This window comes from Schistocerca americana, chromosome 6 (genome assembly GCF_021461395.2).
Source record: "Schistocerca americana isolate TAMUIC-IGC-003095 chromosome 6, iqSchAmer2.1, whole genome shotgun sequence".
Taxonomy (NCBI): Eukaryota; Metazoa; Arthropoda; class Insecta; order Orthoptera; family Acrididae; genus Schistocerca; species Schistocerca americana.
This window is the reverse complement of record NC_060124.1, coordinates 276,062,344-276,089,750: the sequence shown is the minus strand read 5'-3', so window position 1 is coordinate 276,089,750 and position 27,407 is coordinate 276,062,344.

Here is a 27,407-nt window from a genome sequence, read left to right as displayed (position 1 = left end):
AGTCGTTCTGTCATGTCTCGGTAAGTATAATAGTTCTCGTAGTTACGAAACGTAGAAACGCAGAAATGTGTTTTTCTCGGGTATTTTTGAAGTTCGGTTTTGACGGTTCTTTGCTACGACGCTATATGTTTATAAAGTATATGCAGCTTACCAGAGATGATATTACCTATTTTTATCTATGGTGCCTGTATGTTTTGTTTACCTTTTGACACTGAGCGAGGTGGCACAGCACAGTTGGAGGAAAAAGATTCAAACCAGCTTCCGGCCATCCTGATGTAGGTTTTTACTGATTTCCATAAACTGCTTGAGGCATATCTCGAGATGGTTCCTTTGAAAGGCCACGGCCGGCTTCCTTGCCCATCCTTCCGTATTGCTATGGGACCGATGACCTAGCTTTCTGGTCTCCCCCCCCCCCCCCCCCCTCTCCGAAGTCAAGCAACATTTACCATTAGCCTATGTCTTTTCATGTTCTAATATGTCAATAAAGTTTTCTAAATAGTAATTGTGTTTAAAATCTGTGTGTTCATTTAGAATTTCGCCAGGATATTTCCTTGTATGAATCTAAATATAAATTAATACAATTAAATATCCACACGAAAATCTGACTGAACACACAAATTTTAAACATAAATACTATCTAGAAAACTTTATTGATATAATAGAATATGTAAAGACATAGTCAAATGGTAAACAAAACATACACGCACCATAGATAAAAAATTTAAAGGAAAATAAGGACAATGATAGGTGGCATCATCTCTGGTAAGCTGTCTATACTTTGTAAACGTACAGAATCATAGTAAAGAACTGTCAAAACTGAACTGTCAAAATATCTGACAAAGGTATTTTTACGTTTCGTAACTACAAGAACTACTACACTAACCGAGACATAACAGAAAAACTTTACTATAGATGCAATATTGTCGTCACTGCTAACTAGACGTAAGTGTCAGCGTAGATGTGAACGGAAAACAGTCACAACTTACGTACAGATAATCTTACTAATGATATTTCGCAGGTTACTTGATAATGGCAACAATACAAAAAAGGGCTGTCGTCTAAAATATTAAAAAACATATTACCTTATTGCAGCCGGTTTGGGGCATTCATTTCCACAATGTCTTATACCGACACATACGAGTGTCACTTCAAAAGAAATGCACACTATTTTTGTAAAAATACAGTTTTCATTCTGCATGTGTGAAAGTTTTACAGTGTGCAGATACATCATTCCCGCTTGTTTTCAAAATTAGTTCAACCTGTTCCCGTGAGTGGCGCCGTCACAGCATGTCTTCAAGATGGCTGCTACACTTGACGTTCATCAGAAGCAATGTGCTGTCGTAGAATTCCTGTGCTGTGAAAACGAGACAGTGGGAAACATCCATAAGAGGTTGAAAAAGGTGTATGGCGATGCTGCTGTCGATCGCAGCACAGTTAGTCGGTGGGCAAGCAGGTTACGTGATGAAAGCGGTCACCGCAATATTGAGGATTGTCCTCGCAGCAGCAGGCCTCGTACTGCACACACTCCAGATAATGTGCAGACAATTAATGAACTGGTGACTGCTGACAGACGCATCACAGTGAACAAATTGTCACGTTACGTTGGGATAGGGGAAGGAAGTGTTTGCAGAATATTGAAAGTGTTGGTGTTGAAAAAGATTTGTGCCTGGTGGGTTCCCAGGATGTTGACAGTGGCTCACAAAGAAACAAGAAAAACGGTATGCAGCGAACTTTTGAAACAGTACGAGAATGGTGGAGATGAATTTCTTGGAAGAATTGTGACAGGTGATGAAACATGGCTCCACCATTTTTCACCAGAGACGAAGAGGCAATCAATGGAGTGGCATCATGCAAATTCACCCAAGGAAAAAAAAAAAATTCAAAACCGCACCTTCTGCTGGAAAAGTTATGGCTATGGTGTTTTTCGATTCCGAAGGACTCTTGCTTGTGGACATCATGCGAAGTGGAACCACCATAAATTCTGATGCATATGTGACGACACTGAAGAAACTTCAAGCTCGACTGAGTCGTGTTCGACCATATCGGCAAAAGCAGGATGTTTTGCTGTTGCGCGACAATGCACGGCCACACGTAAGTCAAAAAACCATGGAAGCAATCACAAAACTCGGATGGGCAACACTGAAACACCCACCTTACAGTCCTGACCTGGCTCCATGTGACTAGCATCTCTTTGGGAAACTGAAAGACTCTCTTCGTGGAACAAGGTTTGAAGATGATGACTCCATGGTGCACGCTGCCAAACAGTGGCTCCAACAGGTCGGTCCAGAATTTTACCATGCGGGTATACAGGCGCTGGTTCCAAGATGGCGTAAGGCAGTTGAGAGGGATGGAAATTATGTGGAGAAATGAAAATATTGTTCCTAAAGGATGTATCTACACACTGCAAAACTTTCAAACATGTAGAATAAAAGATGGATAAACAATAATAGTGTGCATTTCTTTTGGAGTGACCCTCGTACTATACATACAGTCCAACAGTAGGTAAAATACGTCATTTTTATATAACAGCTCACAAAGTAAATTAAGAAGAAGTGTAGAAGTATATGGTACAGTAATAAGATAATTTGCTACGTGTGCATTATTGTTTGTTTCATTTGTAGCAATAATAATATTTCGTAGAGTGATTTCCATGCAATTTGTAGCGGATTTAAGTTGATTGACGTACATGCGACGACAGCTGTCGTGTTCTCCACTCGACTCCCCGTTCGGCCGCCCACTCTGCGCTCCGTGCCGATACTAGAGGCAGAGTGCCCGCCGCTCTCCGTGTTCGCGGCATGCCGCTCACAACTTGCTCCGCGAGGCCGTTTCTTACGAAACCCTGCCGTAGGACGTACGACAGCCGTCTGGACTAGCCCCTGAGCTCGGCCTCCTACACCAGCAGCGTCACCACCTCACTCGCACAACTTCCGCGCCCACTAAAAATCCTAGCCCGAGGGGTGACTGCTACAGAATCTTTGTTTTCTCGAAAGCGAGCTCTGCATCTGAAGCAAGGGAACGCACAGTTGACTAGAAGACAAGGTGTGGTGTGCGTACTGTAAGACCTTCGGTACACACACCATCAGATTATTTGACTTGTCGCTCTAATGAAGTAGGCGAGTGTCAGCAATACGTCTCTTGGTCTTATCGTGGCGTGTTTATCTACTGCCGTTAGGTCAGAGGATAGAAATGCCACTTGCACGCTTAGAGTAGCAGATTGACGGTGACCAAAATTGACAATCTGAAGTTTCTTTGGTCTTGGTACGTTAATCTTATTCTCACATATCTCTGATACTTGACAAAGTGTACAATTATCTTCATGGCTATGTACAGGAGTATGATAATCATATTAGGCGCAGACTGAAACTTGACTGCAGACTGACCAATCGGAGGTCTGTACACTCGTTATAATACCTCGCGCGTTCAGGTATCACTGCGCGAGTGTGATCCGCGAGGAGAAAAGGTTCTACGTTAGCAGCGATCTCATCGCCTGCGTTACGTATTAATACGCGGATCGGCGGAAGCAGAATTTGGTTCGCCTTTATGGCAGCGCCATCTCGTAGTGCGGAGACGGACGAGCGCTGCGCCTTCGCTGTTGTGCTTAGCGGGGCGCGCTCTAGTGAGAAAGTTGTGTACGCGTTGACTATGCGGAACTATGTACACAGCGCAAGGTCAGTAGAGATTCGTGCCTCTGTAAAAGAGATCTATGCGCGAAGCATACAGCGACAACCACCGTCATACCTTAGCAAAAGATGTGGCAGAGAACCCGAGAAAATTCTGGTCTTTCATGAAATCGCTAAGCGGGTCTAAGGCTTCCATTCAGTCCCTTGTTGACCATTCTGGTGTGGCAGTTCTAGGTAGCAAAACGTAAACCGATGTTCTAATTTCTGGTTCAAGAAATCGTTCACACAGGAGAATCGTACGAACGTTCCGAGATTTGGCCATCGGACACAGTTCCGTATGGGCGACATAGTAATAAGCATCCCTGGCGTCGAGAAACAACCGAAAGATTTGAAAGCAAATGGAATCCCAGTTCGCTTTTACAAAGATCACTCTACCGCAGTGGCCTCTTGCCTAGCATGCATTTATCGTGAACCTCTCGGCCAGTCCAAAGACCCAAGCGACAGAAGAAGCATAGGTGACTAGTATACAAGAAGGGTAAATGAACGGACCCGCAAAATTATAGACCAATACCACTAACTTCTGTTTGCTGCAGAATACTTGAACAGATTCTCAGAATGCAATAAACTTTCTTGACACTGAGAAGCTTATGTCCACGAATCAGCAGGGTTTTAGAAAGCATCGCTCGTGCGAAATTCAGCTTGCACTTTTCTCACTTGACATACTGCGACCTATGGATGAAGGGCAACGAGCAGATTCTACATTTCTAGATTTCCGAAAGCATTTGACACGGTGCCCCGTTGCAGGCTGTTAACGAAGGTACGGGCATATGGAATAAGTTCACAGATATCTGAGTAGCTCGAAGACTTCTTAAGTAATAGAACCCAGTATGTTGTCCTCGACAGCGAGTGTTCACTACAGACAGGGGTATCGTCAGGAGTGCCCCAGGGAAGTGTGATAGGACAGTTGGTGCTACCTATTCTTGAGTACTGCTCGACTGTTTGGGATTTGTACCAGCGCGGATATAAGGGAGACATCGAAGCAATGATGATACAGGAACTCAAATGGGAATTCTTGGAGGGAAGGCGACGTTCTTTTGGAGGAACGCTACTGAGAAAATTTAGAGAACTGGCATTCGAAGCTGAATGCCGAACGAATTCTACTGCCGCCAACATACATTGTGCGTAAGGACCACGAAGATAATATACAGAAATTAGGACTCACAGACTGTCGTTTTTCCCTCGCTCTATTTGCGAATGGAACAGGAAAAGAAATTGTTAGTAGTGGTATAAGGTACCTTCCGCCAAGCGCCGCATGGTGGCTTCAGGAGTATCTACGTAGATGTAGCTGTAATGTGTTCAAGTATTTCGTCAGGTTTAATACAGGTTTGTTCTAGGAGTACAGAGCAATATTAAGGGCTATGACAGGAGCGATCATTAGAGGCAAAATAAAAAAGTACAGTAAACATGGGCTCTAAAACGCATACCTTAAGAGCTATGAGGACTTCTTCACCCTTGATACTGTGAAACAAATCTCTTCTACTGCAAGCTTTCTGCTTTCCATATTTCGAGAGATGGTACTGTAGTACAGGTCTGCATCTGAAGCTAATGCTAGCTCGAATTGCTCGGTGCAGGTTCAAATGGTTCAAATGGCTCTGAGCACTATGGGACTCAACTGCTGAGGTCATTAGTCCCCTAGAACTTAGAACTAGTTAAACCTAACTAACCTAAGGACAACACAAACATCCATGCCCGAGGCAGGATTCGAACCTGCGACCGTAGCGGTCCTGCGGTTCCAGACTGCAGCGCCTTTAACCGCACGGCCACTTCGGCCGGCCTCGGTGCAGGTAGTTCGCGGTACGTCTGGCAGATGTCAACCCAGCCACTTTGGCCGCTGGCAGCAGTACCTATCGACTCCCCTGACTCTCGCTCGAGCATTTTACGCTCGAAATTACAGCTACCGAGCGCCAATCAGTCGCCAGATGTAGGATGATGGCGCGTGAACGTGAGATGAAGGAGAGACCGAAAGCGAAGTCGATTCGAAAGAATATATCCTGACTACGTTTGGGAGAGATTTTCATCAGTGACTCAAAAGGATGTCGGCTACGTGTACTGTGGCGTGTGTCCCGCTCTCCAGTCTTACGGATCCGCCACCACACATCTGAAGGCACATGTCTGCAGAACACGACAAAGTCGAAGTTCTGAAGCATTGCCAGTTTCACTGAAAGCTATGGTAGTTAAAAACGTGTGTAGAAATGTATGCTACAGATCTCCGTCAATTTATATTAATATTAGGTGTAGGATGTCGCACTTTGTCAGTAGCATGTTAACATCGGTTCAGAACTGGGACATATGTCTCCAGAATTTTGCCTCTTCCTACAACGGTATCACGAAATATTGACAGACATGCCGATGAAACAGGAATTCCCAGCATTATCCACGCCATAGGCGTGAATGCGTGTGGAAGTACAGCGCACATATGGACCGATACATATCGGAAAATTTATCACCTGTGTATTACTGCGTACTTTGTGTATGACGATTAGGCACTGAGAAATGTAGTACTGGTGACAACTCATTCTTATGAGAAGAAAATAATCTGGGTAATTTATTAAGAACTATGCTTGAAATCTGGGTTCACAGGACAGAACGGATCAGGTTATAGTCGTGGAAAGAGGCCAAAATCAGTTAATGTCAGTTGCACAAAACATACAAACTTTATTTTACTAAAACACTTAATCACACATGTCCTTAAAAACATTCAGAAACAATATGGCAGAAATCCCGAATACATGTTACTGGAATTGCCTTAAGGAACACACATGCTGAAGGCCTTAGTTACTAAATTTTACATAAAAACTCGGCTGAAGGCCACAAACTGGAGATAAAAGAAGTGAGGGCTTAAGGACTAGATAACAAGAATATCAGATGAGAAGAAAATTTTTAAAAGGTTTTTAAACAAGTGACTTCAAATTTTAATTTAATACAGCTGAAGGCCTTGTCTTAACATTAAAACAAACTAAATTAATAGACGGCTGAAGGCCTCGCACAGTACTTGGGACTAAAAGGAAATCACCATCGGAAACAACAGAACAGTGGTGCTCAAAAGTGCTCCAAGGGTCGGCCTGAGACAGGCAGCCAAGCATAATACTAAATAATCGGATGGCAACCCGGCCCAGGGACGGCTGAAGCACAGACCAACAACCTAATCAATTCCTTTCCACTTAACCAACAGCACGACAACGGAAAAATCAGTGAGGACTACATCTTGAAAATTGGCGTCTAATACAGTCAAGAAACAATAACAACTTAAAAATATGAACAACACCAAAAGCTGTTGACATGCACACCATGCCTGACAGCATAAAATGGCGAGGAAAAACACACTGGAAAAAAAACTCCGCTAATGAGCATGGCAGGTAACTGGAACGTTAACGGCCACAAGGTAGAAGATACCGCTGGTGCACTTCACTAATAAGTATCAACCAATTCAATAGTTAAACACCATACACGGAGACGGCTGCAATATTTCGCCGACTCCAACACTTGTGGGAACAGCCCAGAAAGCAACAACTGGCCATAAATGAAGAGATGTCACAGCAGCTGAGGTTTCATAACGGGTTAACTTATCACTCAACTTCAGTGTCCACGTTCGGTGGGTGACGAACTTTTATAGCTCTCGCTGCTAGCGCCTCACAAACAAGATCGCGTGTACACGCCGCCAGCGGCCCCGGCCTGACCCCGCGCCGTTGAGACTTCCTCGCTGCTCTGTCCCAACCGACCGACTCCATCCAACACGTAAACAGGATTAAAATAACTGCTCAGTCAAAATCACACAAGCTACACACGGTTATGCGAAAACACTCCCACAAACAACTCAAACAATGCTAAAACCATTCACTGTGGAACAGCAAGAACGAATCACAGGTCGACACACACAGAGAACTCAGAAGCGGTTGGAGACCAAATGCACGTCGCCCGATGAGACGACCGACTGAACGACCAACCAACGGTCGTCGCTGCTCAAGTCTCCTTCCATCAGACAGTGCATGTGTGTCGCCAGCGGTCGGGCGAGTACTGGCTGTGCAGACCTGGCTGGAGCTCCAACCCGATTGCCCTCAGCACACACCACTACCTGTAAATACTAATTGACACTCCAAAGATAGTACGACAGTGCTCTTATCGATACCGCTGCTGCTCCCACTGACGGGTAGGCAGGCCAAAAACTCACAAGGGAACCTCCCCATCGCACCCCCATCAGATTTAGTTATAAGTTGGCACAGTGGATAGGCATTGAAAAACTGAACACAGATCAATCGAGAAAACAGGAAGAAGTTGTGTGGAACTATGAAAAAAATAAGCAAAATATACAAACTGAGTAGTCCATGGGCAACATAGGCAACATCAAGGAGAGGTTGAGCTTAGGAGCGCCGTGGTCCCGCGGTTAGCGTGAGGCGCTGCCGAACGAGAGGTCCTTGGTTGAAGTCTTCCCTCGATTGAAAAGTTTACTTTCTTTATTTTCGCAAAGTTATGATCTGTCCGTTCGTTCATTGATGTCTCTGTTCACTGTAATAAGTTTAGTGTTTGTGTTTTGCGACCGCACCGCAAAACCGTGCGATTAGTAGACGAAAGGACGTGCCTCTCTAATGGGAAACCAAAACATTTGATCGCAAGGTCATAGGTCAACCGATTCCTCCACAGGAAAACACGTCTGATATATTCTATACAACACTGGTGACGGCATGTGTGTCACATGACAGGAATATGTTGTCGACCCACCTAACTTGTACACTTGGTCAATGGGTAAGAAAATTCATCTACCTTGCCCGATTTACGTTTTCTTGTGGATGTGATAATCACTCCCAAAAAAGTGATCGCATCGGACGGACCGACGGACAGGTAATAATTGTCTGAAAATAAAAAATTAAACTTTTCACTCGTGGGAAGACTTGAACCAAGGAACTCTCCTTCCGCAGCTGCTCATGCTAACTACGGGACCACGGAACTCCTGGGCTTACAATATCCTTGATGTTGCCTATCTCTCGCATGGACTACTCAGTTTGTATATTTTGCTTTTTTTTCATAGTTCCACACAACTTCTTCCTGTTTTCTCGATTGATCTGTGTTCAGTTTTTCAAGGCCTATCCACTGTGCCAACTTATAACTAAATCTGAGGGGGGTGCGATGGGGATGTTCCCTTGTCAGTGACGCCAGTTAATCGAAGAAGAAACGGGACGGGAGTACCACAAAGACAAGATGCCAAGTAATAAATGGCACGAACATGAATCGCTCACAGCTAAATGCTGTTTTGTCGAAATCTGACATTTTGAGCCCGTGTCTGTGTACAAAATACAAACTGATTCCTGCAGAGAGATAACAGTCACCGGCCACTTTTTATACCGTAGTTTATTTATACAGGGTGTTACAAAAAGGTACGGCCAAAATATCAGGAAACATTCCTCACACACAAATAAAGAAAAGATGTTATGTGGACATGTATCAGCATACTCTGAAGCGAACCTGACTAGTGTACAGTCTGGACCTGAAGAGTTGCTGATTGCATAAGGCAAGCTATTTTCTCTTATGGATCACAATGATATTACGATTAGACACTATCACACGAGAATATACGTCTACAGAGTAACCAACTTGATGTAATTGCACTGACTGGTGGGAGTATGTCAGAAGCGAAATCAGCTTGCAGACACACAAAAATGCTATTAAGACGGTCGGAACAATGTCGCGGCGACAGCACCAGACCGGGTCACCTCCACCCTTCCCGCGGCGACTCGTTGGACCAAAGCCGGCCCACTTCTTGCATTTGTATGCCCGAGCGCGGCGCCCTTGAGCGAGTATGAGCGAGCAAAAGACCCAATCTGCAGACATCTATAGCATACACCAAAACAAGAAAAAGATTCACAGGAAACGTGGACTCGGTGCATAACCGTAAGAGCTATGAGCACTTGCTCATCTACGTTGTTGTGAAGCACACCTCTTCTGCCGAACAAGTGCTCGTAGCTGTTAAGGTATCCACTTCAGTGGCCATGTTCACTGGATATTTTTGTCTTGCTTTGGTCCGTACTACCTCCACCCAAAATATGGAAAGCAAAGATCTTGCACCAGGAGAAATTTACTCCACAGTATGGAAGACGAAGAAGTGCTCATAGCACTTCAGATACGCATACTTTTCGAAGCACATCCTGATGTGTCGCTATACGCTGTGGAATTATAAGTTTTTGTCTATACATACATTTCATATTTCTATACTTTTATTTATTTTCTACCGTAACTTTGTGAATTTAAAAATCGGAAACACACTACACACCTTAACAGATACGCATATTTGTTGCACTGACATCACAATCAATTGCTTCCGGAGCTAGCTGAGGCCTTAAATAAAACCATTATGAAACAAAAATGACGAATAAAATAAACTACCAAAAGACTTTAGGAACGAGTTTAGCATTTAAAATAAGTTCTTGGGGCTATGAACTTATCATCAGGCCAAGCAAAAAGCTGAATAAAGCGTGTTATAAGATTGAGCATATAGGATGTTGGAAAATTCCCGTTACAAACTTCTAGGTCTTGTAGAAGGGACTGAGCACATAACATTTTGAAAAGGGACCCACGTCCCGAAACGTAACCGTTTCCGTGCTACAGCCGCTTGAAAACATATTTACTAAGTTGGTTTGCAACAGAGGACTCACGGTAGAGGGTGCATTCATCTTACTGGGTGATGTCATCTGACGTCTACTTTACCTCTCTGACCTGGTTTGAGCCTGATTCACGTATATGTGAGAGTTAGAGCAGCATGGTTGAGCACACGTTTGCAGAATACTCTGACATGGTCTTTCTGTTAGGCAAATCTCAGGGTACTGGAACAGCTGCTTGTAGCCTTTGTCACGATCGTTCTGCACAACGTCCGGCTTCATTGCACAGCCTTTTCGCCACAATTACGTAACGGCTTCGAGAAAGGAGTACCTTCACCGTCAGCAGGCGTGACTGTGATGCTCCAAGGAGACGACGATCACCCGAACTGGAAGAGGTCGTACTGCATCACGTTGAAGAACACCCGTCAATGAGGGCACGAGCAGTTGTACGTGCAATGGATGTTGCTCCCACCACAGTCTGGTATGTTGTGGATGACCAACAACTATATCCGTCCCACCTCCATCACCACATAACACCTCTAACACCCAGAGGCACGTGAATGAGGCTCGAACCAGGTGAGAGAGGTGGGATGGACGTCAAATCACATTAGATAATCCGCCATGACTAGCGTGTTGCAACCATACATACCAAACATAGTTTCAAACGGGTGTGGCACGGAAACGGTACGTTTCCGGACATGGGTTCCTACTCAAAATATTATGTACTCATTCCCCTCTACTAGTTCTAGAAGTTTGTAACTGGAATTTCCGAACATCCCCTATAAAGCAATGTCCATAGCTCTCAAAAGAACTTGTTGTTGTTGTGGTCTTCAGTCCAGAGACTGGTTTGATGCAGCTCTCCATGCTACTCTATAGTGTGCAAGCATATTCATCTCCCAGTACTTACTGCAACCTACATACTTGTGAAACTGCTTAGTGTATGCATCTCTTGATCTCCCTCTACGATTTTTACCCTCCACGCTGCCCTCCAATACTAAATTGGTGAGCCCTTGATGCCTCAGAATATGTCCTACCAATCGATCCCTTCATCTAGTCAAGTTGGGCCATAAATTTCTCTTCTCCCCAATTCTATTCAGTACTTCCACATTAGTTATGTGATCTACCCATCTAATCTTCAGCATCCTTCTGTAGCACCTCATTTCGAAAGCTTCTATTCTCTTCTTGTCTAAACTATTTATCGTCCACGTATCACTTCCATACATGGCTACACTCCATACAAATGCTTCCAGAAAAGACTTCCTGACACTTAAATCTATACTCGATCTTGACAAATTTCTCTTCTTCAGAAACACTTTCCTTGCCATTGCCAGTCTACATTTTATATCCTCTCTACTTCGACCATCATTAGTTATTTCGCTAACCCAAATAGCAAAACACATTTACTACTTTAAGCGTTTCATTTCCTAATCTAATACCCTCAGCATCACGCGATTTAATTCGACTACATTCCATTATCCTCGTTTTGCTTTTGTTGATGTTCATCTTATTTCCTCCTCTCAAGACACTGTCTATTCCGTTCAACTGCTCTTCCAAGTCCTTTGCAGAATCACAATGTTATTGGCGAACCTCAAAGTTTTTATTTCTTCTCCATGGATTTTAATATCTACTCCGAATTTTTCTTTTGTTTCCTTTACTGCTTGTTCAATATACAGGTTGAATAACATCGGGGATAGGCTACAACCCTGTCTCACTCCCTTCTCAACCACTGCTTCGTTTCATACCCCTCGACTCTTATAACTGCGTTCTGGTTTCTGTACAAATTGTAAATGACCTTGCGCTCCCTGTATTTTACCCCTGACACCTTCAGAATTTGAAAGAGAGTATTCCAGTCAACATTGTCAAAAGCTTTATCTATGCCTACAAATGCTAGAAACGTAGGTTTGCCTTTCCTTAATCTCTTCTCTAATATAAGTCGTAGGGTCAGTATTGCCTCACGTGTTCCAACATTTCTAGGAAATCCAAAGTGATCTTCTCCGAGGTCGGCTTCTACCAGTTTTTCCATTCGTCTGTAAAGAATTGGTGTTAGTATTTTGCAGCCGCCGCTTATTAAACTGATAGTTCGGTAATTTTCACATCTGTCAACCCCTGCTTTCTTTGGATTGGAATTATTATATTCCTCTTGAAGTCTGAGGGTATTTCGCCTGTCTCATATATCTTTCTCACCAGATGGTAGAGTTTTGTCAGAGCTGCCTCTCCCAAGGCTGTCAGTAGTTCTAATGGAATGTTGTCTACTCCCGGGGCCTTGTTTCGACTTTGGTCTTCCAGGGCTCTGTCAAACGCCTCACGCAGTATCATATCTCCCATTTCATCTTCATCTACATTCTCTTCCATTTCCATAATATTGTCCTCAAGAACAAAGCCCTTGTTTAGACCCTCTATATACTCCTTCCACCTTTCTGCTTTCCTTTCTTTGCTTAGAACTGGGTTTCCATCTGAGCTATTGATATTCATACAAGTGGTTCTCCTTTCTCCAAAGGTCTCTTTAATTTTCCTGTAGGCAGTATCTATCTTACCCCTATTGACACACGACTCTACATCCTTACATTTGTCCTCTAGCCATCCCTGCTTAGCCATTTTGCACTTTCTGTCAGTCTCATTTTTGAGACGTTTGTATTCCTTTTTGCCTGCTTCATTTACTGCATTTTTATTTTCTCCTTTCATCAGTTAAATTCAATATTTCTTCTGTCACCCAAGGATTACTATTAGCCCTCGTCTTTTTACCTACTTGATCCTCTGCTGTCCTCACTGTTTCATCTCTCAAAGCTACCCATTCTTCTTCTACTGTATTTATTTCCCCCATTCTTGTCAATCGTTCCCTAATGCTCTCCCTAAAACTCTGTACAACCACTGGTTTAGTCAGTTTATCCAGGTCCCATCTCCATAAATTCCCACCTTTTTGCAGCTTCTTTAGTTTTAATCTACAGTTCATAACCAATAGATTGTGGTCAGAGCCCACATCTGCCCCTGGAAATGTCTTACAATTTAAAACCTGGTTCCTAAATCTCTGTCTTACCTTTATATAATCGATCTGAAACCTGTCAGTATCTCCAGGCTTCTTTCATGTATACAACCTTATTTTATGATCCTTGAACCAAGTGTTAGCTATGATTAAGTTATGCTCTGTGCAAAATTCTACCAGGCGGCTTCCTCTTTCATCCTTATTCCCATTCCATATTCACCTACTACGTTTCCTTCTCTTCATTTTCCTACTGCCGAATTCCAGTCACCCATGACTATTAAATTTTCGTCTCCCTTCACTATCTGAATAAATTCTCTTATCCCATGACACATTTCATAAATTTCTTCGATATCAGCGCAGCTAGTCGGCATATAAACTTGTACTACTGTGGTAGGCGTGGGCTTCGTATCTATCTTGGCCACAATAATACGTTCAATATGCTGTTTGTAGTAGCTTACCCGCATTCCTATTTTTTTATTCATTATTAAACCTACGCCTACATTACCCCGATTTGATTTTGTATTTATAACCCTGTATTCACCTGACCAGAAGTCTTGTTTCTCCTGCCACCGAACTTCACTAATTCGCACTATATCTAAATTTAACCTATCGATTTCCCTTTTTAAATTTTCTAACGTACCTGCCCGATTAAGGGATCTGACATTTCACACTCTGACCCGTAGAACGCCAGTTCTCTTTCTCCTGATAACAGCGTCCTCCTGAGTAGTCCCCGCCCGGAGATCCGAATGGGGGACTATTTTACCTCCGGAATATTTTATCCAAGAGGACGCCATCATCATTTAACCAAACGGTAAAGCTGCATGCCCTCGGGAAAAATTAGGGCTGTAGTTTCCCCTTGCTTTCAGCTGTTCGAAGTACCAGCACAGCAAGGCCGTTTTGGTTAGTGTTACAAGGCCAGATCAGGCAACCATCCAGACTGTTGCCCCTGCAACTACTGAAATGGCTGCTGCCCCTCTTCAGGAACCACACGTTTGTCTGGCCTCTCAACAGATACCCTTCTGTTGTGGTTGCACCTACGGTACGGCTATCTGTATCGTTGAGGCACGCAAGCCTCCCCACCAACGTCAAGGTCCATGGTTCATCGGGGCGAGAGTACCTAATATTGTAATACTTTCCCGTGAAATTCATGTGTGATATGTTGATCGCCTCGAAACACCAAACGTTTAACAAATATTTTCTTGTGATTAAGCGCATCTTTGTTCATATTAACGCTAACCTTTCAGCCACTGTCCTGTTTACCGTTACAGATGTGATAAAATTCTGTTTTACGTCCTAATGCTTCGTCGACAGCAAGGTCTTTAGAAACTGGTTGTCAGCTCAACTGAACGTTTACAACACTGTTAATGGAGCATCATTAAATGAGAGACGGTAACACAACTTATTTGGGGTACATAAAATAAAAGCAAAGTTGATTGACGCAGAAGGCAATAACAGTTACAAAATTAGTGATCAATAAATCACCTCTATTGCCTATAGAGACAAAACAAGAAATTACGGAATATAGGATCAGCCTTCGTGACTGGACTCAAGAATTCCTGCCAGAGGGAATTTAACAGCTCGTTCTGAAGGACAACGTAGAAAGCTCTGCGAGGCTTTAAGCGGACGAAGTTGTTATAGACAGGTAGTTCTGACGTCAGGAGGCTGTTGCGGAATGCAGGAAGACTTGCAGAGGGTCGAAAATTGGTACAATAACTGGCAGTTGTCTCTCAGCGTAAATACACACATCAAAAAACGTTTTGCATCACCTTAATTCCCAGAACTCCTGAAGATAGGCGTTGACTGTGGATATTCTACCACAGGCACAGTCGCTTTGGCTGTTCAGAGATGTCACTAATCCCGCCCAAAGATGTAAACAATCACGCATGAGCAGCGCCTATTAGACTGAGGGGGTCCGACAGTCGATCAATCATTCCACCAGTGAGGGGGTGCACGCCTCGTGTTGTCTGTAGTTCAACCATGCCTAGACGGTCAACTCCGCGGTTCGATTGTGTCCGCATTGTTACTTTGCGTCGGGCTCTCAACAAGGGAAGTGTCCAGGCGTCTAGGAGTGAACCAAAGCGATGTTGTTCGGACATGGAGTAGATACAGAGAGAAAGGAACTGTCGATGTCATGCCTCGCTCAGGCCGCCCAAAGGCTACTACTGCTGTGGATGACCGATACCTATGGATTATGGTTCGGAGGGACCCTGACAGCAACGCCACCATGTTGAATAATGTTTTTCGTGCAACTACATGACAACACGTTACAACTAAAACTGTGCGCAATAGGCTGCATCATGCGCAGCTTCATTCCCGACGTCCATGACGAGGTCCATGTTTGCAACCACGACACCATGCAGTGCGGTACAGATTGTCCCAACAACATGCCGAATGGACCGCTCAGGATTGGCATCACGTTCTCTTCACCGATGAGTGTCGCATATGCTTTCAACCCGACAATCGTCGGAGACATGTTTGGGGGAAATCCGGTCAGGCTGAGCGCTTCAGACACACTGTCCAGGGCGAGTGCAGCAAGGTGGAGGTTCCCTGCTGTTTTGGAGTGCATTATGTGGTGGTCATGGAAGGCGTCGTAACGACTGTGCGATTCGTGAATACCATCCTCCGACTGATAGTGCAACCATACCGGCAGCATATTGGCGAGGCATTCGTCTTCGTGGACGACAATTCGCGTCCACATCGTGCACATCTTGTGAATTACTTCCTTCAGGATAACGACATCGCTCGACTAGAGTGGCCAGCATGTTCTCCAGACATGAACCCTATCGAAGATGCCTGGGATAAATTGAGAAGGACTGTTTATGGACGACGAGACCCACCAACCAGTTGTTGAGGAGTGGGACAACCTGGACCAATAGTGCCTTGATGAACTTGTGGATAGCATTCGACGACGAATACAGGCATGTAACAATGCAAGAAGACGTGATACTGGGTATTAGTGGTACCGGCGTGTACAGAAATCTGGACCACCACCTCTGAAGGTCTCGTTTATTGTGTTACAACATGTAATGTGTGATTTTCAAAAGCAATAAAAAGGCGGAAATGATTATTATGTTGATCTCTATTCCAGTTTTCCGCATAGGTTCCGGAACTCTCGGAACCAAGGTGTTGCACAACTTTTTTTGATGTGTGTAAATGTAGATTGAGTATAAATAGCCGTCAAGGATCATTCCTCCCCCATCGCACCGTTTGCTACAACTGCCAGGAAACACTAACAACCGTAAGATACATAGAACAAGCTCTCCAGAGCAACAATAAGTAGAACGACCGCATGGCCATGTTGCAAAGAAAACAAATGCCACGCTGAGGTTCACTGTAAGAATCATAAAGAAATTTAATTCTTCTACGATGGAGTATTTCACAGAGCATCTTTAGAGCGTTTCTAGTTAGCCAACCAGTATTGACGTTCGAATCATGTCATCTTCAGGCCTACATAATAAAGTTACAAGACAGAAGACACATACATATCAGGATGTCACACATAGCATTACATAAACAAATGATATGTATTAATGTATATAAGTGAAAGAAACCAGTGATAAATTAAAAAATTCGGGTTATAATGAAAGATATATTATGAACGTAGAACATAATGCATGAATAAAGCAAGAACATTAGTCAGCTAACAGAAATAACTACGTAACAGTAGTGCCAATGTAGTGCAAACATTAGTCCTACGTATTCATTGTCTACAAATAAGTTAGGGTATAAGTGACAAGGATCTACAGGGTGAACACAAAGTCTTGCCCTGATTATAATATTTTATAACAGAATAACCGTTTGACATAATACGTTACATTTGATGTCGTTACATAGGTTAGTGTTTCTAGTTTTTTTAAGCCCACTTGCGTTAGTAAACCTCAACGTGTGCTCCCTTGGTAACTCGTAGAATGTCGAGACGGTATTCCAGTTCCCGCCAGGTGTTTCGCAACATGTGTTCTGTCACAGAACCCACAGCAGCTTGTATCCTGATCTTCAGTTCGTCAATGTTAGCAACTGGAGTGACGAAGACTCTATCCTTGATATAGCCCCAGAAAAAAGTCAAGGGTCGTAATGTCTGGAGAGGGGAGTAATTTCCGGATCGGTGGATTGGAAGAAACGGTCCAACACCCTGGCCACCCCGCTCTTCAGACATTACGCCCCTAGACTTTTTTTGCTGGGGCTATATCAAAGACAGTGTCTTCGTCACACCAGTTGCTAACGTTGACGAACTGAAGGCTAGGATACCAGATGCTGTGGGTACTGTGACAGAACATATGTTACGAAACACCTGGCGGGAACTGGAATCTCCAAGCTACCAAGGGAGCGCACGTTGAGGTATACTAACGTAAGTGGTCTTAAAAAAAAACTAGAAACACTAACTTATGTAACGGTATCAAATGTAAATTGTCAAACGGTTATTCTGTAATAAATTGTTATAATTAGGGAAAGACTTTGCGCTCACCCTGTATATACATGTTTTTTATACATAGAACAAATATGAAGAATAGAGTCAAATATTTAAAGTAAGATGAAACGATAAACATGTTAGAAATAACTTGACGAATTAATAACCGTATTGGAAAAATAACCGTGATGGCTAGTAATCGACAAAGGTCGTAAAGCAAAGCTGCCAGTGCTACATAATATAAATAATTCAAACAAATAGGCATAGTACTATGAACCATCAGAATAGAATCACAGAAAGGATGTGTAAACATGTGAACCACTTACAAGTAAAGGGAATTATGTCAGGTATTATGTGTGCACATATCTTTTAACCCATAGGCGAATCCATGAGTAAGGAGTAACTGATCAATTCAATGCAAAACACTAACCTAAAAGGAATAGTGGCAACCTGAAAGAGCATCACCAAGATATTCTCGTATTCGTTCGTTAATGGGCGAACTCAACAGATGAAAATATAAAAATACAGACATATAGGAAACATCTGAGTAGCAAACTGTATATAGACAAGGTGTACCGAACAAATAAATCGACAATAAGGCTAAAAAACTAATGGTGTAGGCTACCCCGAAATCAAGTGAAAAGAAGACTTGGACAAAAGAAATTAAGTATCATATGAAGAAGGATCAGCATGTTGTAAACATCGAGGAGATATTCTTGAAAGATGACATAAAGTAAAAACAAATTTACTGCTATTGTAGCGGATAATAGCCGTACTCATTACTTACTGGACAAATGCCTGTAAAGAAAAACTACCATGAGAAAGCTAAAATGAGGCAGATTAAAAATGTGGAACGAATTCACGTCAAAGAATCAGTGCTGGCCCTATGGACATCCTGTGGCAATTAGGAAAACTATTGTAACAAAAAATCGTGGGGGAGAGCTCTGCTAATGTAACCTGAAAACAGGAACCTGCTAAGAAGTTTTAGTAAGATTACAGTAAAGATTAACACGTAAAACACGATCAACACAGAACATCGACTGACATAATATGTAGGAAAAGTACATACTTAAATTGGATCACTATGAAAACTCAACGAATCATCAGCCAGTGGAGTAAAAGAACATGGAATCCTGAAATACCATATGTAAAGTGAGAGCAATGTAAGGTAAAAATGAGGAACCGAGCTAAAAGCGGAGGTATTTTCCATAGAAGTATCTAAAATAGATGAAAAACGAAATAAAAGTTCTTCGATTTCTTCAGTATTCTACTTCTATATGGCGAACTTAGTAGGTAGAAGTAATAGAGAAAATAGAAAAAATCCAAAGAAGAGCGGCGTGTTTCGTCACGCGTGGAAGTACGGAGGCAGACACGAAAAGAGAATTAAATTCCGAGAAGAGTTAAAAGAAAAATTCAGAGAAATAGGAGACCATATGGAGGCACAACGGCAATAATTCTAAGTAGTTTTAATGCGACATGGTACCACGGTGCTATAGGTTTTAATTTTAATGTTGACTGTGCCCTACTCTGGCATGTTATAGTAATTTTATGATTCTGAAGAAGACTACATTAATTTAGCCGAAACCTGGTAAAGACCAGAAAATTTATGCAACTGATGCTGATTCTTCAAAACATTAGCAACAATTTTTACCAATCACCCGTTGCGAACGGGACGAGAAAGGGAGAAACTGATAAAGGAACCTGAAGTAATATCCGCAACATACCGTAATTTGGCGTGAGGAGTATATAGGGTGTCCCAGAAGGAATGGTCAGTATTCAGAAATATGGCAGGAATGATCATCCGAAGAAAAAAAAGAAAAATATCTAATAAACATGGGTTTTAAAATGCGTACCTGAAGACCTATGAGCACTTCTTCATATTCGACCCTGTGAAACAGATATTCTCTAGCGTAAGCCTTTGGCTTTCCATATTTTAAGAGGTGGTCGTATGGAGACCGAACAAGAGAAAGATGCACAGTGAAATGGGCTCTAAAGTGCATGTCTTTGAACCATGAGCACTGTGAAACACGTCTGTTGTTACTGAACGAGTGCTTCGTAAGGTATTCATTTTGAAGGCAATGTTTACTGAACATTTTTTCTTGTTTTGTTCTGTACTATCCCCTCTCAAAATATGGAAAGCGAAGAGTTTGCAGTAGAAGAGATGTGCTTCCCAGTCTCGAACAAGTCCTACATTTTTAGAGGCCAAGTTCACTAAACTTTTTCGCTTCGAATGATCGTTCCTGTCGTTTCCCAGATATTAACCGCTACTCGTGGGGCACCTTTTACATGTAGATGTACTGAGTCATTTTAAGCAAGTGTTCAACCCCGCAAGTCGCTCGTCTCTCGGGTAGGGGGCTGCCCGTCTCGTTGCTGAGCCCACGTGTCCCCCTCTTTATAGTCATTTGACTCATTCTGTTCATTAAGAATAATTTAAAGCACACGTTAGTTTGTTCAGGGCGTCTGAAAGTCAGTTATCACAAGGAAGTAGAACGCCGCTTTCTTGGTACCACAGTAGAGAAACACTGCGAAGTGGAGTGCTGTACTTCGTTTCGGTGAATCAAAATGTTAGGAGACACAGACTGGATGTTACGCTGAAACATAGCGCTATTTATATTGCCTAACGGTAACGGCTTATTTGTGTCACTTCACACACCATAACATTGCTTTCGAAAAGAATTTTGTATAGTATACCAGAGAAAATATTACCACAAAGAACTTCAACTACATCACAGTTTATACCGACGCAACTGCAAAGTTTTCGGGAAAAGGAATTCGTTTGGAAGGAAAGGAAATATATGACCTTTCCATCGCTCCCCACCAGCACGTGCTTTCAATAAATGCTGTACCCATAGATAAAGCATCCCTATAAGCCATAGTGTTACAGATTTGCCTTAAAGAATCAAACAAAAAAAGTTATGAGAAATAAATAAATAGATAAATGTTGAGGATAAGACACATGTAGTGAAACGTGACTAGGAGATCAGAAGGAAAATAATTTGTGGCAAGGAGATTTTCAGAATCAAAATTTGTAATACAAAAAAGAATAAATATCTACTCCGCAAGCCACTATACTGCGGATAGCAGAGGGTACATCATACCAGTAATCGTCATTCGCCTTACTGTCTCATAGATGTATGTGTAGTGGAAAAAAGATACTGGGTGCTTATTTTTGTATGATATTATTCTCAGATATACGATAGATTCAATAGCAATGTTGCGCTGTCTGTCTCGAATGCTACTATTTTTTTTAAAATTACCCATAACGAATCCTTGAGAATAGCGTCGCCTAAAAATTCTCATTTTAGTTCAATGATAATCTTAGCTATATTTTCATACGAAGGTGTCCACCAACTAGTAAAGCCTACGAAATCATTCCGATACATTGTTTCAGGCCCATTCATTAGGGACTTCATAATACTCTAGAATACATAGCAGTGGAATTATTAATGCGGTTTTGTCCTCTACTTTCTCAAAATGCTCCTACTATATCTAATTTCCGCAATTGCTGTCCGTACGACTGTTTTCAAATGTTTGTTTCAATTCATATCGCTTCGTAATTCTCTTTCACTTCATTCGTAATTCCCTAATTGCAGGTGGACTGGCAGCTACCCTATTATCGTTCAGCCTAACGCCATTTAATAAAGCAAATGGAATGAGGTTCTAATTAAAATGCAGTAGTATATAAATGTTGTTGATGTTACGGGTGCTATGGTCGAAATAGATAACCGAGGTCCTTACTGCGATTAGACAATGGATGTTGTGTTCAGTGAGCAACTTCTCGTATGTGTGGGGAGAACGGGATGAAATACAACATAGATTAGCCAGTATGTTTGAGGAGAGGAGGGGAGATGAATGTTGACGTTCAAGGATGATGGACGAGAGATGGAAAATGGAAGTTTGATACTAGACCTATGACCTTTGGATGCTGGGTAAAATATTCAATCTTTGATCTGAGGGGCTGAGCCTAGTAGCAGGAATACATATCATGAAGGACTTACGTCTTGGCAGAAGGAGAATATTAAAGACTGGTTTTGGATATGTGTGTATTGTGGTGGAGGAGGGGGTTGGGAATTCGTTGGTATAGGTATGAAGGCGGATGGTGGACTAGCGTTGAAAATGATTGAGTAGGTCGTGAAGCTTTACTGTGTGTGTTTACAGGAGGTACAAGGTTTATGGAAGTATTCAAGGAGTTTGAGGAGATAAGGGGATTTGACGAACAGTTAGAGAATCGATTGTAAGATGATATGCATGAAAAATGGAGCGAATTGTATGGCTATCAAGCATCAGTAAAAATGGTTCAAATGGCTCTGAGCACTATGGGACTCAACTGCTGAGGTCATTAGTCCCCTAGAACTTAGAACTAGTTAAACCTAACTAACCTAAGGACATCACAAACATCCATGCCCGAGGCAGGATTCGAACCTGCGACCGTAGCGGTCTTGCGGTTCCAGACTGCAGCGCCTTTAACCGCACGGCCACTTCGGCCGGCCTCAAGCATCAGTAACTAGTGGTACAATTTATCAGCTGCAGAAACTCTAAATATGTTGGAGATGCTAAGAATGGTTCAAATTAAACCTTTTTAGATGATCACGACGTCTGCAGGATGCAGTCACGATGTGTGACCTGTGAGTATGTGGGGTTTTTATTGAGTGTTTATTGACAGGTTTACCAGGTAAGTTTGTGGTCGATAGTGTTAGGCGGCAGCTTATCCGTAAACTGTAATGCAGCGAGTTTTATAATGTCATGTTCATATCCCTGTGGTCATTGTACCTGATACCTGCAAACAGTATTCAGTACTACCAGTGACAGTGCAGCTAATTTACCTCTTCTGGTGCCTTCCACTTATTACGGTGAGGAGCCTGTCGTTTTCTGCAGCCATGGAGAGACCTTTTTATAGTTGGCTGCTAACAAGGGACTTTACATAAAGTAACAGGGGGAGTCATAAATTCGTTCAGGGCTGAGAGCATGTAAGGAACGAAGAATTCACGTCATCTCAACTACCCATGGTGGGCGACTGAGGGGGTGTCTATCTGCCCTAAAAGCAGTCTTGTTTGAAACACTGGGAGGAGCTATTTTAGGTGCAGCTTTCAGGAACTATAGAGCATGAAAACCACCGGTATTTTATTGGCAGCCACGCCATGGGAGAACGTTGGTTTAAAATCCTTGCGATTGGCTTTCTAATGGGAGTGCAATACATGCTTCTCGCGCGTGCCTACATGTAATCCTTTCACTTCATCAGCTTCAGAATCCTGTCGCAAGTGGGAGAGGGTTTTTTGACTTGCCACATCATGGCACCACTGGTTTATCATCACGAAATCTGCAGGTGTAGGAGTTTAACTGATTTACAAAATTGTTGTTGGATGGAACTCGCAAGGCCTGCCGCAATTGGCCGGCAAGATGCCTACACTGGCACTGAGTTTCAGAAAGTTAAATCAGAGAACACTTGCTGCTGAGGAGAAGCAAGAATAAACAATTGTTTCCAGATAACCAGCGAGACGAGTCATTCTGTCGCACACAAGGGTATCTCCACTTCAGTGCCCAACAAAGAAGGCGAGCTGGACTCAGATCTTCAGCCATTACTGCTGCATCCTTCCGCATTCGCGCTGTATGAGGGTGGTAATAGTTAGTCAGGTATGCAGTCGCTGTGTCGGTAGAAACGTGATGCTAATTATCTCTCTGTTTTCACGTTTGCAGCCAGCTAGCTGTTTCCATCATGACTTTTGTGATTCTAATGGTGTTTGTACTTATTTTTAAAGAACCTTTGTTTAATCCGCTAACTATTCTTCCAGTTATTAGTCATATCTGCGACTTATGCTTATGCTTTTATTGTGCTCAGCCACCTGCGCCAAGGTTAGCTTTCATCATTATAATACCTTGTTCATTTACTGATTGTTCACTTACTTGTCTCAGTGGATAATTCAAATGTTGATCTTTACAGTAATAAACCTGATTGTTATCGTTACTGGTTGTTTCTGTCATAGGTAGTGATCCCTCGTCATATTCATACATCCAAGTGTGTTGTTGTACCATATCTTCATGCTTGACTAGGCCACCGTGTTAATTATCCCTCAATAAGATGTTTCTATTTCTTTAAAACTGGCATGATATTAAGGCGAACTTCCCTTCTCTGTAGGTCACCAGACACCAGACTTATAGCATCTTAGGAGTATGCTACGCGGCTGGACTGGTATCCCACAATGGCCATTCCAAGGTGTTTCGTTTCATTAGTAAGAAGGATGAGAAGGTTGTGGATAATGGAATACAAATTAGACTGATGGAAATGATTTGGGATTGTCCTTTATTGGTGCCTACGTTTGGCAAGATTTACACTCCTGGAAATGGAAAAAAGAACACATTGACACCGGTGTGTCAGATCCACCATACTTGCTCCGGACACTGCGAGAGGGCTGTACAAGCAATGATCACACGCACGGGACAGCGGACACACCAGGAACCGCGGTGTTGGCCGTCGAATGGCGCTAGCTGCGCAGCATTTGTGCACCGCCACCGTCAGTGTCAGCCAGTTTGCCGTGGCATACGGAGCTCCATCGCAGTCTTTAACACTGGTAGCATGCCGCGACAGTGTGGACGTGAACCGCATGTGCAGTTGACGGACTTTGAGCGAGGGCGTATAGTGGGCATGCGGGAGGCCGGGTGGACGTACCGCCGAATTGCTCAACACGTGGGGCGTGAGGTCTCCACAGTACATCGATGTTGTCGCCAGTGGTCGGCGGAAGGTGCACGTGCCCGTCGACCTGGTACCGGACCGCAGCGACGCACGGATGCACGCCAAGACCGTAGGATCCTACGCAGTGCCGTAGGGGACTGCACCGCCACTTCCCAGCAAATTAGGGACACTGTTGCTCCTGGGGTATCGGCGAGGACCATTCACAACCGTCTCCATGAAGCTGGGCTACGGTCCCGCACACCGTTAGGCCGTCTTCCGCTCACGCCCCAACATCGTGCAGCCCGCCTCCAGTGGTGTCGCGACAGGCGTGAATGGAGGGACGAATGGAGACGTGTCGTCTTCAGCGATGAGAGTCGCTTCTGCCTTGGTGCCAATGATGGTCGTATGCGTGTTTGGCGCCGTGCAGGTGAGCGCCACAATCAGAACTGCATACGACCGAGGCACACAGGGCCAACACCCGGCATCATGGTGTGGGGAGCGATCTCCTACACTGGCCGTACACCACTGGTGATCGTCGAGGGGCACTGAATAGTGCAGGGTACATCCAAACCGTCATCGAACCCATCGTTCTACCATTCCTAGACCGGCAAGGGAACTTGCTGTTCCAACAGGACAATGCACGTCCGCATGTATCCCGTGCCACCCAACGTGCTCTAGAAGGTGTAAGTCAACTACCCTGGCCAGCAAGATCTCCGGATCTGTCCCCCATTGAGCATGTTTGGGACTGGATGAAGCGTCGTCTCACGCGGTCTGCACGTCCAGCACGAACGCTGGTCCTACTGAGGCGCCAGGTGGAAGTGGCATGGCAAGCCGTTCCACAGGACTACATCCAGCATCTCTACGATCGTCTCCATGGGAGAATAGCAGCCTGCATTGCTGCGAAAGGTGGATATACACTGTACTAGTGCCGACATTGTGCATGCTCTGTTGCCTGTGTCTATGTGCCTGCGGTTCTGTCAGTGTGATCATGTGATGTATCTGACCCCAGGAATGTGTCAATAAAGTTTCCCCTTCCTGGGACAATGAATTCATGGTGTTCTTATTTCAATTTCCAGGAGTGTATTTTAAGACTCCAGTACGTGTAGTTATTGAGATGGACCTGGTAAGATCATTGTGATTTCAGCAAGACTTGTGAAGGGTGGTGCAATTGTTGTCATCACCAAACACGATAAGGTGTAAGGGAGAACGTGGCTTCGATACGCAACACTGTAGATCAGGTACATGATGGGCTACAGAAGCGAATCTCTAGGCTTTCAAAATATACTAGTGGTTATAGTTGATTGTTACAGTAAGTATGGAAGATGGCCAGCGTTGAGGATTGTTTGCAGAATATTTGGCAGGAGGACATAGGTGTTGCTATATTTGTGGATGTCCTAGGCTATAATACTGTGAACGTATCATAACGCAGCTGTGACTGACAATCTGACTGCTGTGGGCAATGCACAACCTAAAACTTGAGTGAGGTTCGCTGATGTCTGTAGGGGGCAATCGAGCACCATCGCTTTTAAGCCAAATCCTAACACTCTTTTAATCCTGGTACGTTTTATCATCAGAGTCAAGCCCAGAGATAAACAATAAAATGTGAAGCAAATATATAATTAAACATGGTGAAGTATCTGAGAAGGAACCCATAAAGTTGTTGCCTACTCCAAGTTTTGTAGACTTTGAACAGAAACGTTTATTTGAAATAAGCACACAAGTATATGCTAGTTTTGGCTTCAGATAAAATTAATAAACTATCTGAACGACATTTAAAGTAGCAAAGCAAAATGTATTTACATAGTGCAAGAAGAGCATTCTCAAACAGTAGCAAGTGTGCAGTGAGTGCATAGGGTTACACATTAATTCATGAAGAACCAGTAGCAAAACCTTCAAAGTACATCAGCACAAAATCTCGCTAGCGAAGTCTAAAGTTCATAAGCATCAAGACTATCACGACTAATATAGAACTAGACCGTCACAGAGGTTAAATTATAAAATGCAGCAAGGTTGTTAAAGTTCACAGCTGCTTGTAAACAGGTAAAGATAATGTTCGTGAGGTTGCACAAGAATCAATCAGTGACAGTGACTTGAAATTCTACACACCAATCGAATTCAAACTCCCGAAATATTTCTGAGTATTCAACACAGCCTGGAGTCCCAGTGGTACTCTGGCCACATCTCTGAACTTACTACACTGACAAACGACGACAGAGAGACCCCATCATGAAGATATTCACAGAAAGACCATAAGCTCTTCTGTGCACACTTACTTAAAGATGTGGTTACATCACCAATAATTTAATCACCAGTTACTTGCAGCATGACCACAGGAGAAATTACAACATAAATTTCACATATATACATATTAGAACATATAGTAAACATTCTTGGCCAAATTACAACATCATAACAGAACATTTGAATTTTAAGTTACCAATAAATTATAACCTTGGGGCCTACATACTTCTTGCCACATCCCACTCTGCAGCATAATTCTAGTCATACACGAACTTTACGTACGTTATAAACATATACTTGCCGGAATTAGATGGATAAAAGCTGAGATCCTCATGCTGGTCTGATGAAGTGAGTTCATGTGGAAGAATTCGTAATTATTCGACTGTATGCATGTAACTAAATAATTGGTTTGTAATTATTTCTAAATCTGATGTAGATGTATTGAAATTATTTGATCATTTGCGACGATTTTGTGTGTTCCAGGGATGAAATTATTTAACCTTTGCTGTACTAGAAGGCTACATGAGATGTTGAGAAGTTCTTGGTACATGATGATGAGAAGTAGACACATGGAAATACCAGGGTGGATTCTTGTATTAACAAGAAGTAATGTAAATACTATGGTAGAGGCACAGTATTCGTGTTGTGGAGAGAATTTCCAGAAGAAAAAAGGCGGTGATGGTGAAGACAATACTATGTTTATTAATGGGAATCGTTGTAACATATGTCTGGTAAACAGTGCCATAGCTAGAGTGAGATTTGTGATGGACTTAGCATGCCACTGAAGATTTGCATATACTATACTGTAAATCTTATAGCCAGCAACTGCTTTCTGTATGGAATCTGG